This window comes from Balearica regulorum, chromosome 13 (genome assembly GCF_011004875.1).
Source record: "Balearica regulorum gibbericeps isolate bBalReg1 chromosome 13, bBalReg1.pri, whole genome shotgun sequence".
NCBI lineage: Eukaryota > Metazoa > Chordata > Aves > Gruiformes > Gruidae > Balearica > Balearica regulorum.
Window position 1 is genome coordinate 7,462,545 of NC_046196.1, and position 13,359 is coordinate 7,475,903.

The 13,359-nt window shown below is 38.6% G+C and overlaps 1 protein-coding gene across 1 annotated transcript in view; it reads left to right on the top strand.

Moving 5' to 3' along the window:
- ADAMTS18 (ADAM metallopeptidase with thrombospondin type 1 motif 18) overlaps positions 1 to 13,359 on the top strand; it is a 195,343-nt gene that overhangs the window by 95,833 nt on the left and 86,151 nt on the right. The window lies entirely within an intron of this gene.

Below are 13,359 nucleotides of genomic sequence, written 5' to 3' on the forward strand. Positions count from 1 at the left end.
GATATTGGGACTGTTTTTTGTCTGTAAGTGTGCAAATTTCCATTTGATTGTGGTTATTAAAAAAGCACAAAGATAGCTTAGACTTCTGACCTATTTTATATAGAGGTTGAAATGAAATAAAGCAATAGAAAAACTTTTTACACCCTTCCCTGACTGAAACACAGTAGCTGCAGTTACAGAGCAGCAGCCACAGCTTGTTGAAATTATTTTCTCTGACATTTGGTATTAACAGTTTTAGAAACAGGTGAAGTCCACTCTGGTGCAGAAGGCGATGAAACTGCTGTTTCTTTGCATGAACTGGTTCTGTGTGGAAAGCCCCAGTGTAACAGCCTTGCAAGAGGGTCAGTGCATTATTTTGGCCCAACAGAGAAAAGATATTCACGGCACAAGCAATCAGCAATGTGGTTGGACTGGGAGAGGGGACCACACATAGGGAGTGTGAACATACAGATTAATTGGCCTTCAAATACTGTGTACGGGGCATAAAGAGACTGCGGTTAAAATTCCCAGTGTGTTGGTTCACATAATGTCTCTGACTGGGAACATGTGGCTGTAGCATTCAATAAGTTTTGCCTGCACATTCTTTTTATTATTCTGATGTACAATCTCCAGTTTGCTTATGCTTGATATGATTTCCCTCTCTATCTCTGATTGGAGTGAATAAGGTAAAATCCTTTGCCATTTAGTAAAATAACAGCGATTTATGTTCTCATCATTATTTATTGACATACATTTCTGTCTCAGGGATATTTTATATTTGGTAACAGATAGATTTAGTTTTCAGCTGTAGATGTCTCCGAGTCACATGTCTGTGATGCAGCAGAATAAACAAGGCATGAATATAAAAATAGAGAATTTCACTGGAAATAACTGTTACTGTAGGTGTAAAATGATGTAAGTAAATTTCCATCAGGCACTAAGGCTGCCCCTGGCAAGCTGCTGGAAATATGGCAAGAAACAAGCATCTATCAAACTCTGAATTCTTGTAATGAAGGTACTTTGTAAAAGTCTTGGTATTTGCTTTTTACTTGAGAGATGAATAGAAATTACTTGCTTGAGTTCATCAGGAATGCGTGTTATAAATGATGTACCAAACACCTGCATCTGTGCTCAGTTTTGTAGTCATATATATTTTAGTGGAGGTATTCAGAAGTAGGGCCTTTTCTAGAAGAAAAAAATTCCTTTTTTTTTTTGAAGTAGATGCAGAAATTCAGGTGAAGAGAATTTCAAAGACAACCCCAATCTTTCTGTGTAATATGGTTGATAAATGGTAAATTTGTATTTGATCTTTTGAAAACAACTTAGAGAAAAAGTTCAGAAAGCTCAAAAGCTCCTAAAATTCTTTCCTCTAGAAACAATTCAGACTGTTTGGGGGAGTTTTTTGTTTAATCACCAGCATCAGACATGTCTTTTATGTGTTTGGCAAATTGTTACCATTTTTATTTCATTTTGATTTGATTAATTAGACCACAATGAAGACATTGGAATAAAATGGACTGGATACTTCTTCCTTTGTTTGAAAAATAAACATTTGGTTTGAGATCACATTTTTCCACTTGAGTGCATGAGAATATACTTTCATGGGGCTTGATTTTTGAAGATTTATTTGCAAAATGTCAAACATGTTTCTGTTTAGCTTTCTTCATTTTCAGTTATGATTTCTTGTTTATTAATCTATATTATTTGAACCATGTTCATATTAACTGAAATATACTGTTTAGCAACTTTCAATTACTGAGCCCTCTGTTAATAGGATGATGAGAAACTTGTCAAATTCATGAGGAAAAAAAGAAAAATATACCAATTTTTTTCAGCCATTTTAAATCTTTCTACCTCGTGACACACAACTTGTACAATCATTAAAGAGTTCCGTGACATAACCATGTGAAATTATGAAAATATATGGGGTGAGAGTATTGCAAAGTGATGACAGCTGAATCCTAATTTCGTCATTCATTATATTTCTTGTCGTTATGAACAGCTTGAGATAAACTGATTTTTGTGGTTGGTACATTCATCGTTAACATGTTGCTATATTTCTTGAGACATATGTACTCTGCAAAATATTTTAACCAGTGGAAGCGCCTGTCTGAACTAAATAAAATAATTTAGGATATGCTGAACCCATGCAGAAATCCCCCTTCCCCATCTTCTGCATCTTCATAAGAAATGAGCCATGAGTCAAACCAGGAAAACAAGTTTTACAATGCTCTGTTTGCAGACCCACTGGATAAAATGGAGAAAGATGGAGTGAAATAAGGAAAAAACCTAGCTACAAACAGAAGTTTAGATTGTTTACCTGTTATGTCTGGTCTGTAAATCAGGCTAATTTAACATTGTAATTTAGAGAGGGAGAAAAGGAAAAGCCTCACCAGTGTCCTTTGATATGATATTTGCAGTCTACATTAAAGTAACAACTTCAGTATTTGTTGGTAATCAAAGGGGTAGTTCTCCAAAGCCTTATTTCAAAATACTATCTGTTTGCTAGATTATTAATGAATGATAACCTGTGATCAAATACAGAAATAACAGCGGAGAATGGGCCTGAAGTCCGTTCTCCATTATTAGCGTGTTCTTCTATTTTAAGATTTTTTATGTATTTTATGGTATGTAGCAAGTGTTTCCACATTAACATTTAAATACTTAGCTTTCTATCTCTGTAGTTTAATCTTATTCTTATATCCTTCAGCCTTTCATGACATTACAGTTATCTGATAAATGCACAGTTCTCTGTTTCCTTTGAAGTAGTGAATTATTATACAGTATGGACTAGATTATCCATAGATTATCTTCAGTGCAACACAAATTGTGAGATTCTTGAGAGCCTGGGCATGCACTCTACATCAAGCTGCAAGGTCTGGTTTAGTACTTGCTCCAAGATTATGGAAGTGAATTTTCCTTGGCTGGTTTTAAGAAGTATCTCTAGCCACAGGCGCCTAAAGGCGGCATGAGCTAGAATCTCCACAACAAGCAACATTTAATTTGTTTTCTCTGAAGAGTGGTTTCATCATCTAAAAGCAAAAATTGTCCCTGCTTTAAGAATAGTCAGTCAGTACTAAAAGAAAGTTCCAAACTTCAAAATTTTACTTTTTACATCCAAGATTTGATGCTTATTATCAACTTTAGTGATGGTAGTAAGGAGGTAATGTCCCAAGTTCTTTGAAATCATGCGGTCGTTTAAGGATATTCCTTTCATGGAAAAAAAAGCAGCTTCTATCCTGTAGTTGTAAAAGAAAGGCTAAAGTCTATGAAAAACTAAAGCAAATAACCTGTGCACAACTCGTGTCTGCTGCATAAACCTGCGTGCAAACTTGATTACATAACAAGTTAATGACTTGGACATTTCTCTCATGATTTTTAAGATGGCTCTCGTACATCTGATTTGATGTGAAATGCTAGAGTTAGGACTGGCATGGTGCTTCGGCCCTCTCTGCATTCTTCCACCGTGGATATCTGGATTGTGAGAGGTGGTCTAAATCTGTTAATAAGTAGCCCCAGGGTTACATAGAAGTGAAACGTACTTCCATCTATACTCAAGACTACAAAATCCAAACAGTGTGAAAATTAATGTTTCCTATAACATCTCAAAAACAAATATTCTAAAATAAAGGAACAAAAAAAGGGAAGATATTTTATCAGCCAGAAGACTAAATGAAGAGAGGTGTTGTCTGAAGATTTATGAACCCTGTAATTTTGTGTGTGGCTCCTGTTTCTTGTTTCCTCGTAGGGCATCATCAAACTCTGATATTCACCGGGGTTGCAGTGAAAATAGTTTTGAAGCAAATAGCAATACCTCCACTGCGCTCTTCAATCTTCTGTTCAGGGAAAATATTCTGTCTGCATTGTGCATAGTTGTTCAGGTTTCCTTAATGGATACCTCCAGCAGACTGATCTTCTGTTCTTGTGCTGGACAAGTGTTTAGAAGCTTATGGTCCATGCCCAGTTCCTAATAACTTTTTCCACTCCACAGAGAGTCAGATGGTGCCCTTAGGAAATGTGTGATTCAGTCATTCCAATTCTCTTTTAATTATTAATTTCTACTCTTCATTTATATTTCATTGAACTGCAGAAAATCTCCAGTCATCACAGAGCCGCTTCCATCTCTTAACAGCCTGAAATATTTATTAAACTCATTAAGCTCCAGTCTCAGTAGCTAATTACAACAAACATATGTTTTTGGAAACAAATCTAGCCATGAAGATTAAATTTAAATGAGTGCTAAAAACTCCTTGCCTTTGGAGATTTTTGTTTTTCCTCTTTTTAATTTGTCATGCTGATTTGTAAAGCTTCCTAGTTATTCTGGTAACATTAGCACTGTTGATAACAACAGGCACTGTTTGTCTTGGAGAAGTGCCAGTATTCTAAGTACATATCTAATTTGTCCAGACAGTTTTAAAGTCTCTTGAATTTCAATTATAAGTTTAACCTGAAGAGTTACAACAGCTAATTACAGATTAAAATTTGGAATGAGAATTTTTTAAACAAAATGAACTCCCAGAATTCTTTGAAGTTAAGGGCACAGAACAAATTCTACCCCTTTTGTACTATGAATGTCTCCAAGCCATGTATTCAAGCAGGGCTCTCAGAGGATTGAGCATGTGGACTTGATGCTATTTAAAGGTTTCAGCAGACCTTGTGTAGCTGATTTTGAGGCCACTGCTAGCCCTAAACCTACGTGTATTATTTCCTGAGGTAGAAAAACACTATGCCATTGCTGGAGGCTCTTCTGGAGTGCTGTCCAAGTTAGACCCCCTCTGAAGCATCTTCTGGAAGACCATCTTCCTCTCCAGGAACTATAGACAGGGTACTGGGATGAGCTCTTTAGGCTGTGATAGGTAGCATTCTAGAGTAGTCTTCTATCTTAGGGGGCATTCTAGACTACTCTTCAATCTTGCTCTGTCTTCTACAACCAAATCCTCAGTAACATTTTTTCAGTTAAGTCTTCCCAAGAAGATAGAAAAGTGTGTTTAGGCTGCCATAGCAAAAGTGTTAGCTACTTGAATACTAACTTTACTTGCTGAGAGTAATTGCCTTCATTTCTACTTACGTGTCTTTCTGGAAGCTGTCCCCAAAAGTATTGATGTACCTACATGGTGACTCCCCAAGACCATTGGAATAATTATGTGTACACAGGCTGTACAGAGCTTTCTGTGAGAGCGCTCTCCTCTCTCCTTCAACAGAAAGGGAGCAAGCTCTTTCCCTCAAGAAATTCTGGCCATAGGATTTACTGAGTATTACAGTTTGTTTATGGGTATAGACAATATGAGACATCCAGATTAGATTAAAAAGCCTCTTGAATTGCTTTATATTCCCTAGACAATATTTGCTACTGATGCATATTACTCCAGTTCTGTTGATTTGTTACACTCTGAGGTGGCCTGAAATTCTGTCTCGCAGTGGGTTTCAGCAAAACATGACTTCAGTCAAGCTATACCAGTTCACGACAGCAGAGGCTTTCAGGAGAATCTGAGCCTCTGTTCACAGCAAGGAGCCTGTCAAGTCTCACTGATGCTTTTTGATAAACTGATACCCATTTTTACTACAAATAGGCTTGCTGTGAAGTGATGTGAAATTCAGAGCACTGTGTAAAAGTTGTCAATTATGTGGATTAACAGAACATGAGTCAGGAATTGTAGAACCATAGAATGGTTTGAGTGGGAAGGGACCTAAAAGATCATCTAGTTCCAACCCCCTTGCCATGGGCAGGGACACTCTCCACTAGACCAGGTTGCCCAAAGCCCCATCCAACCTGGCCTTGAACACTGCCAGAGATGGGGCAGCCACAACCTCTTTGGGCAACCTGTGCCAATGCCTCACCACCCTCACAGTGAAGAATTTCTTCCCAGTACCTAATCCAAATCTACCCTACTTCATCTTAAGGCCATTACCCTTTGTCTTATCACTCCATGTCCTTGTGAACAGTCCCTCTTCAGCTTCTTGTAGGCCCCTTTAGGTACTGGAAGGCTGCTGGAAGTTCTCCCTGGAGCGTTTTCTTCTCCATGCTGAAGAACCTCAACTCTCTGAGCCTGTCTTCATGGGAGAGGTGCTCCAGCCCTCTGATCATCTTTGTGGCCCTCCTCTGGACTTGGTCCAACAGGTCCATGGGGAGTCCAGAGCTGGATGCAGTATTTCAGGTGGGGTCTCACGAGATTGGAGTAGAGGGGGAGAATCTCATCCCTTGACTTGCTGGTCATGCTTCTTTTGATGCAGCCCAGGATACAGTTGGTTTTCTGGGCTGCAAGCATGCATTGTCAGTTAATGTTGAGCTTCTTGTCCACCAACACCCCCAAGTCCTTCTCCTCAGAGCTGCTCTCAATCCATTCTTCGCCCAGCCTCTGTTTGTGCTTGGGATTGCCCCAACCCACATGCAGGACCTTGCACCTGGCCTTGTTGAACTTCATGCGGTTCACACAGGCCCACCTCTCCAGCCTGTCAAGGTCCCTCTGGATGGCATCCCTTCCCTCCAGCATATCGACTGCACCACACAGCTTGGTGTTGTCAGCAACCTTACTGAGGGTGCACTTGATCCCACTGTCCATGTTGCCAACAAAGATGTTAAACAGCACTTTAATCTTCTTGAGGAGGTTTCTCTTCTGAATGAGAAGGGTAGTGTAGGAGAATGAAAAAGGTAGTGGAGGAATTTTTTGCCATTTATAGACTTTCCCTTCAGTTTCAGTAGGGTGAAGGATCTGGAGCATGTACAAAAGGGAGCTCATCATGACTTGGTAATGATGAGACTATAATGCCACAATTCAATTCAGTGATGTAACTCTTGGTATTACAGAATTTCCATGTTTCAGAGTTATATAGCAGCATGAAAAATCTAAAAAGCTTAGCTATAAAAGATAGAAGCAGATCTAAGAAAACAAGGCATACAGAAATAGAAGTTGTATGCTGAAACAGTAGTTTTAAATCGCATCTTTCAGCTTGAGAGTCAAAAGGTGGAAGCCAGAGATTCTTAAAAAGACAAAAGGCTTCCCAGATAATCACTCTTGCAATGGAATTATTCATTGATTTTTTTAATACAGATGTTTCCTTCTTGATTTATACATCGATGACTTTGTCTTCTACATTTTGTATAAATTGGGTTCAGTAAATGCCCTGCAAGCAGCTACAGGAGTGTGTGACCTGAAGACTGGTGTGCAAGGCTCGCTGCTGACACCTGCTGGATGGAATTTCAGGTTTGCTGGCGAAGGGAATTTGTCTTGACTTGCTTCTTGGCTGCAGTGGAGTCAGGATGTAAAATGTTACGGTTATGTAGAACAGAAGAATTCCTTTATGCACATAATAGGTCTAGCATGTCCTTCGGATGTGCATAGCAAGTTCCACCATTTCCACACGGTCTGTTTTTCAGACTAGAGCATGCAGAGGGACTAGGTGCAAAAGCCACCAGATAGGTGCTGCTGAGGTTGTGATTGCCTGAATCCTACCCTGTGCATTTAGAAAAATTGCTTAGTATTATTTTCATGCTGTTTTAAAAAATATTTGTGGGTATGCTTTGTGTTAGGTTACTTAGGTAGATAAGCTCAGAGTTGAACATGGAGTGTCCCTCTGGCATTGTATGCTGTAATGAGACAGATTTTAGAAAAAAGTAGCCCTATTTTTTTTTTTTTTTTATCCAGAGAAATAAGAGTCAGATAGGATATCATAGCTTGATAGGCATCAGTGTAAGTTGCCAAATAAAATCAGACTTTGTCTTAAAGTGTTTCTGTAATTTCTGCCAGTCAATAAGTATGTGCAGAACTTGGGTCATGGTACAATGACATTAGGCAGGATTCAGAGAAGTAGGCATACAGATACTGTGCTTTTTGAGCTGCAGTCGTTCAGCCACACTAGAGTAGCATGTTGCATTAACCATTCCAAATCTGGTTATTTCCTGTAGCATACTAAAATATTAATGGTACATTGCTGAGGGTTGAATTACTTCATCATTTGACTTTCCAGTTTTATAGTCCAAGGTAGGGAATGTGTGGATATGCAGCAAGTGTTACATTCTGGAGTTCCAAACATTTCAGTCACTCGGAATATGAAGGACTGTCTTTGCCCATCTGAGGACTGCAGTGCCTGTTCAAACTACAAATCCACTGAAGTACATTTCCAAAAGTGCTTAAAATCCTTAAAGTCTATGGCTAAGGTCAAGATTCTTAGCGTATATGAATCAAACACATCTATTAGGGTGGAAAGAAAATGGCTTATTGGATTTTTAATGTTTTGAGGAATATCCCTCATGAACACCAGCGCTTATTTCTGTCCCTCTTTAAGCAGGAGTGGACAATGACATATTTTTCTAATCTCTCTCCACTGAGCACTCAGGGCAATAAAATGGAATTCTCCATTTCAAGTATCTATGGATTCAGTTCCCCTTTTTTTTTTTTTTTTTTTTTTTTTAACCTGATGTGAATGATCCCTTTAGATAGTTTTATAATGGTACCATTAAGCAGACCAAATGAAATTCATACTTATGCCATTTACCTAGGACTGCATCTGATTTTTTTCTGGTATGTCCTCTTTTTCTACCTAGATATTTTGTCCAGGAAAAATTGAGGTAATATGATGCCTGTTCAGGACTCTTATCAGCTGATCAAGGCCATTTGCAGACACGTCTATTGCATATGGTCAGATCTACTCTACAGTATATGAACAATGGATCCCATGCATTCAGGATGCATGGGATCTAACGTGTGCGCACTGAATAGGCGATCTATGTGAACACAGTAAATCCAATTCACTCTGAAGTTACTGTATGTGTATAAATCAAAGACACATCCCAGACACATTAGTCTCACTGCATTTCATTTCATCTGGGAAAACCTGGACAGAAATATGGTAGCCCTAAGCTTCCCACATTCCATGCTCCACACACACACACACGTAATAGGCTCATGTCTTGAACCCTTAGTCTCTCTTGGGCTTTCCATTATTGTTGATACAACACATAAATCTCAGGTTAAGTGTTCTCCTGACTTTGCAGTTATTTGCGATTTTCCTCTAAGCCCAACAGTCTTTAAATCCTTCTGAGTCTCTTATTAGACTTTTAGGTGGGAAGTAACAGATGCCCCCTGATTTAGCTCTGAGGATCATTCAGTAGAAATCTCTTCCCTGTGTAATGCCCTGGTATCTAACAAACCATTCCAAGTGATTTTTGCAGAAGTGGGCATTGTTCTCTCTGTGTAATGTTCACTGTTGTTTTCTTAGGCAAGTTGCTTTGGTATTTATTAATTGAGAGTTGTAAGTAATTCAGTTTATCTAACACTTGATCAGCAATTTCAAATCAACATTTGAGAGGGAACTTGTCCTAAGGCAGTTGTTATTTATTCTGGTCAGGTAATTCCTTTCTGGGCTGTTTAAACAGCAACATATTTTCTGTAACAGTGGGGCTACCCAATTTAGGAAAGGAGTTTGCAGAAGTCTGCCTTTCTTTAAATGTTTAGCTAAGTAGACTGCTTAGTGTGATAATGATAATCAAGTATTAAGATGGGCAGATAGCAGCGCAATCAAGAATATGCAACACTGCAATATAAAGTCCAGGCATCTGGTAAGAATTAGATTTGCTGGTTATACAACATCATGAAGATACCAACCATTCTGACAGATCTGATAGGGAAAAGAAAGATGAATACATTACCATTTAAATTGCCCTTGTAGCACTGAGAAATCCTGTAGTGTTTTCCACTTAACATACTTCAACATCAAAAGCTAAACATTTGGCTCTTAAGGAAAAGTTCTCATATTTACATGTATCACCCATAGCTAAACTCTCCCTTAAGTATTTTAAGTATTTTATTCCTCTGTGGAGAAAATATTGAATATTACTGCTCACATTTGGATTTTAGGAGATTTCTTTTCTCCATTTGGAGTTTTGGAGTATGAGTAAGTCTGACTTGGCATTCCAAAAGAGTCCAATAGTCATGAAGCTCCATAGCAGAGTTGCTTCTGGGCAGCTCATAAGGAAGAAGTTCGAATAATTTTGCTGAAATATGAAAGACTGAGCTATAATAAAAGCACTGTGATAATTCAGGGGCTAGCATATACAAGCCACATTTGTAGTTAATAAACAACCAAGCTTTAATGACTGCAAGTAGATTGCTCCCTTTACACCTATAAAAAAGTGCTTGCAAAGTTAAGCAGCACAGGCACTTAGCGAGAACACTGACATTACAAAAGTTATACCTGGTCATGTTTATCAACAAGGTAAAGCCATAACACAAGCCTCCTTTCTCCCTTTTCTTCCTCCTCCCAAGAACAACAATCTGCACACTACCAAAGCATTAAGCTCTGTTTAGTGAATTGTTAGAGCAGATTTTTCCTGGACCTAATAAGGCAAGTGTCTGCAGCTCCAGAATAAAGTGGGAAACTGAAGAAAGCTTTGAATTTCAAACATCTTTCAGTGAGGAATTAGTTTTAAAAGACATACAACAATAAGCCATGAAATAAGTCCAGACACCATAATTCAGGGATAGAATATACTACGAAACTGGCAGGCATCCAGGCCAGAGCCAGGTGCCTGTTTTGGATTAGATTCAAGTGGCCTTAGGCCACCTACAGAGCTTTCAGGTAAAATCTGGAAGCCGCTCACCTCAATATGCCCTGCCTTACTTCTATTTCAGGTACTTGTGAAGGATTCCCAGATGGCTGGCCCTTGTCCAAAACAATATGCTTTCAGATAGCATTGTCTCTATAGTGTGATGAGGCAGGTTTCAGAAAAAATGTATCTGGAAAACAGAGCCTTAATAAACTGCCCATTTCCCTCAGTTTGCAACGAGAAAATTTTACTCATGAGAACAGCATTTATGTCTTGCTGCTCTTGACACCCTTAGTGTGTGATTACAAATGAGCAAGACACAAGTGTATATATATAATATATGGGACACAAAAGGTAGATCCTGAAAAAAATAATAATCTTGCAGCTTAGACTTTTATAGGTCATAAAAAAAGAAAAGTACTTTGTCAATCTAATTCATATTTTACCTGTCACTTTTTTTGTTTACTTTTAATTCCATTTTATTCTGAATCATGAAAATAGGACAAGGTGACTCCAGTTGTAGACTTTAGTGTGTAGACTTATGACTGCAAATAATTTTTGCTTGACCATGGCTAAGTCCTAGACACACGATGCCTTCTGTAGCCCTCTGAAAGATCCTGCGCATATCGCAGTACACATCACGCAGTGTGCAACTCCAGTTTCATAGTGTGAGGGCAGCAGGCAGTTCTGGCTGGCCTGGCAGAGCTGGAGGCAGCGCGTTTCTTCCTGCTAGATGCAACTCAGTAAAATTATCCTGGAGCACGGGTAAAAAAAAAAAATCAGATTACTTTCAAATAGACTAATCAGTTTCAGTTTCTGGTTATGAAGATCTAGCACAATGTTGTAGTGTCTGCGTTGCCAAGAAGGTTTAAATCTCATTTAAATTCAAGCTAAAAACCCCCTGCTCACATTAAAAGTAAAATGATTGAAAAGGCCATGAAATCACTTTTATTAATGTTACACTCTTTAAAAAGAGTTCATCCATGGAGCAAAACAACAGCACTTTCACAGGATTTGGTATTTGTTAAAGGAGAGGAAGGGAAGGATTTTGATTATAAGGCACCTCCCAGCAAACATGGACATACCTAGCATTAGACTCGTGCATAAGGGTTTGCTGAGTGAAACTTCAACCTGCATGACTCCAATTTTCATGAATATTTTATTCTACATTTCTCTTATTGTCATATGCCTAAAACTTTCTTCTTTAAGTCTCCCAGCAACCTTTACATTCTTGCTCTGCTAGAGCACTTGTCTTAATATGCAAGTTCAGAGTTGCCACCATGAAGGTCCAACTCTACCCTTATTGAATTCAGCTGAAGAGGGGCTGTTAATTTCAATGTTACAGGCGTACAGCCTAAAATGATTTCATTCCTTTTTCTTCCCAACACCCAGCTCTGTTGAAAATAGACAAAAATCAAACACTTTCCACTCAGTACACACACACATTAAGATATTAAATGTTGTCACAGCAACCGGTGCAACACTGAGTTTGTAAAACAACTGTTTGACTCCTCAACATGCTGAAATCACTTTGGAAATCAACACCACAGTCAGGGAATAGTTTTGTTTGCAAATTAGGAATGCAAAGAAGGCTGTGGTAAATTAAAAACTGTAAGCTGAGCTCTTGGGATAGGGACCAATTTTCTGTTCTGCGTGTGTTCAGCACCTAGCTCAAGTGGTCCTGTACAACTACTGCTACCATATTCTTCGTCTGTTATCGTCATCTTTTGGCAAGAAAAATAGTGGTAAAAATTTCCTTCTTTGCAGAAAATAAAAGGTAAGTCATGAAGGCCTTGTTTTCCTGGTGAAAGAGTATAAAGCAAGTTAAATATTGAGAGTTAATACCCTTCTACAAAGCTGTGAAGTGATTGCTTGCTGCCATTGTGGTGCAAAATAGCCCACAGGAAATGAGAATTTGGTCCTTAAAAATACAGCTTTCCAATGTCTAACACAAACCCCACTCTTGTTATGGTACAAGAGTTTGAAGTCTTTCAGTACACAGCAAATAGAATATCCATGCAGATTTATTAGACAACGCCTTCTTTGTATAGTATTGCATGGTGCTGTAAGCCTTTTCTTATAGAAACAAATATGGAACAGCTCCATAATTCTGTGGGAGACATTTTCCTGTTTGATTGCCAAGCTGTAGTTAAAATTCCCACTGAGAGGTCCATTTTGAGTAAGAAAGAGATGAAGGTGATGGGTCTGGGCAAACAACTACAAAGGGAAGATGAACACACACTGAACCAGAAGTAAAAGCACCTAATTTTCATAGGAAATAGGCTGATACTTAATTGAAAATGGTAAAACAAAGTATTTGTGGGTACCCTGCAACTGTTACACACAGAGGACTGAAAAGGCTCCTGAACTTCTTTGCAATCTATGTTCCCAGCAAGAAGGCTGAAGTAACAAAGGCTCATTGATGTGAAAAGGGGGGGAAGTTTTTAATAGAGGAATCCCAGGAGCCAGCCAAAGAAGCATTATCTTGTATTAAAAAAATCTGCAAATAATGAAATTCAGAGGAGAGAGAAGCCAATTTTCTTCTTTGCTTGGCCCATGAAATTAGTAGCAAATAAAAGAAGAAACATGTAAAAAGGACTGGAGACTAAATCTTCCCAGCAGCATTCTTCTCAGGGCATATTGTTCAAAAGAGTACAGGGGTTCATGTTCAGAAATGCTGAGCAGGTCCTCTTGATCTCAACTGGAGCTGTGAATTCTTACTACTTTGGAAAATTAAGTCCCCAGAGTGCACTTGAAATTTTCATCCCAGAGCTCAGACTCCCACCCTGAAACTAACTGGATACAAGCAGGAAAATTGTCATCAGAGGTCTTATCTT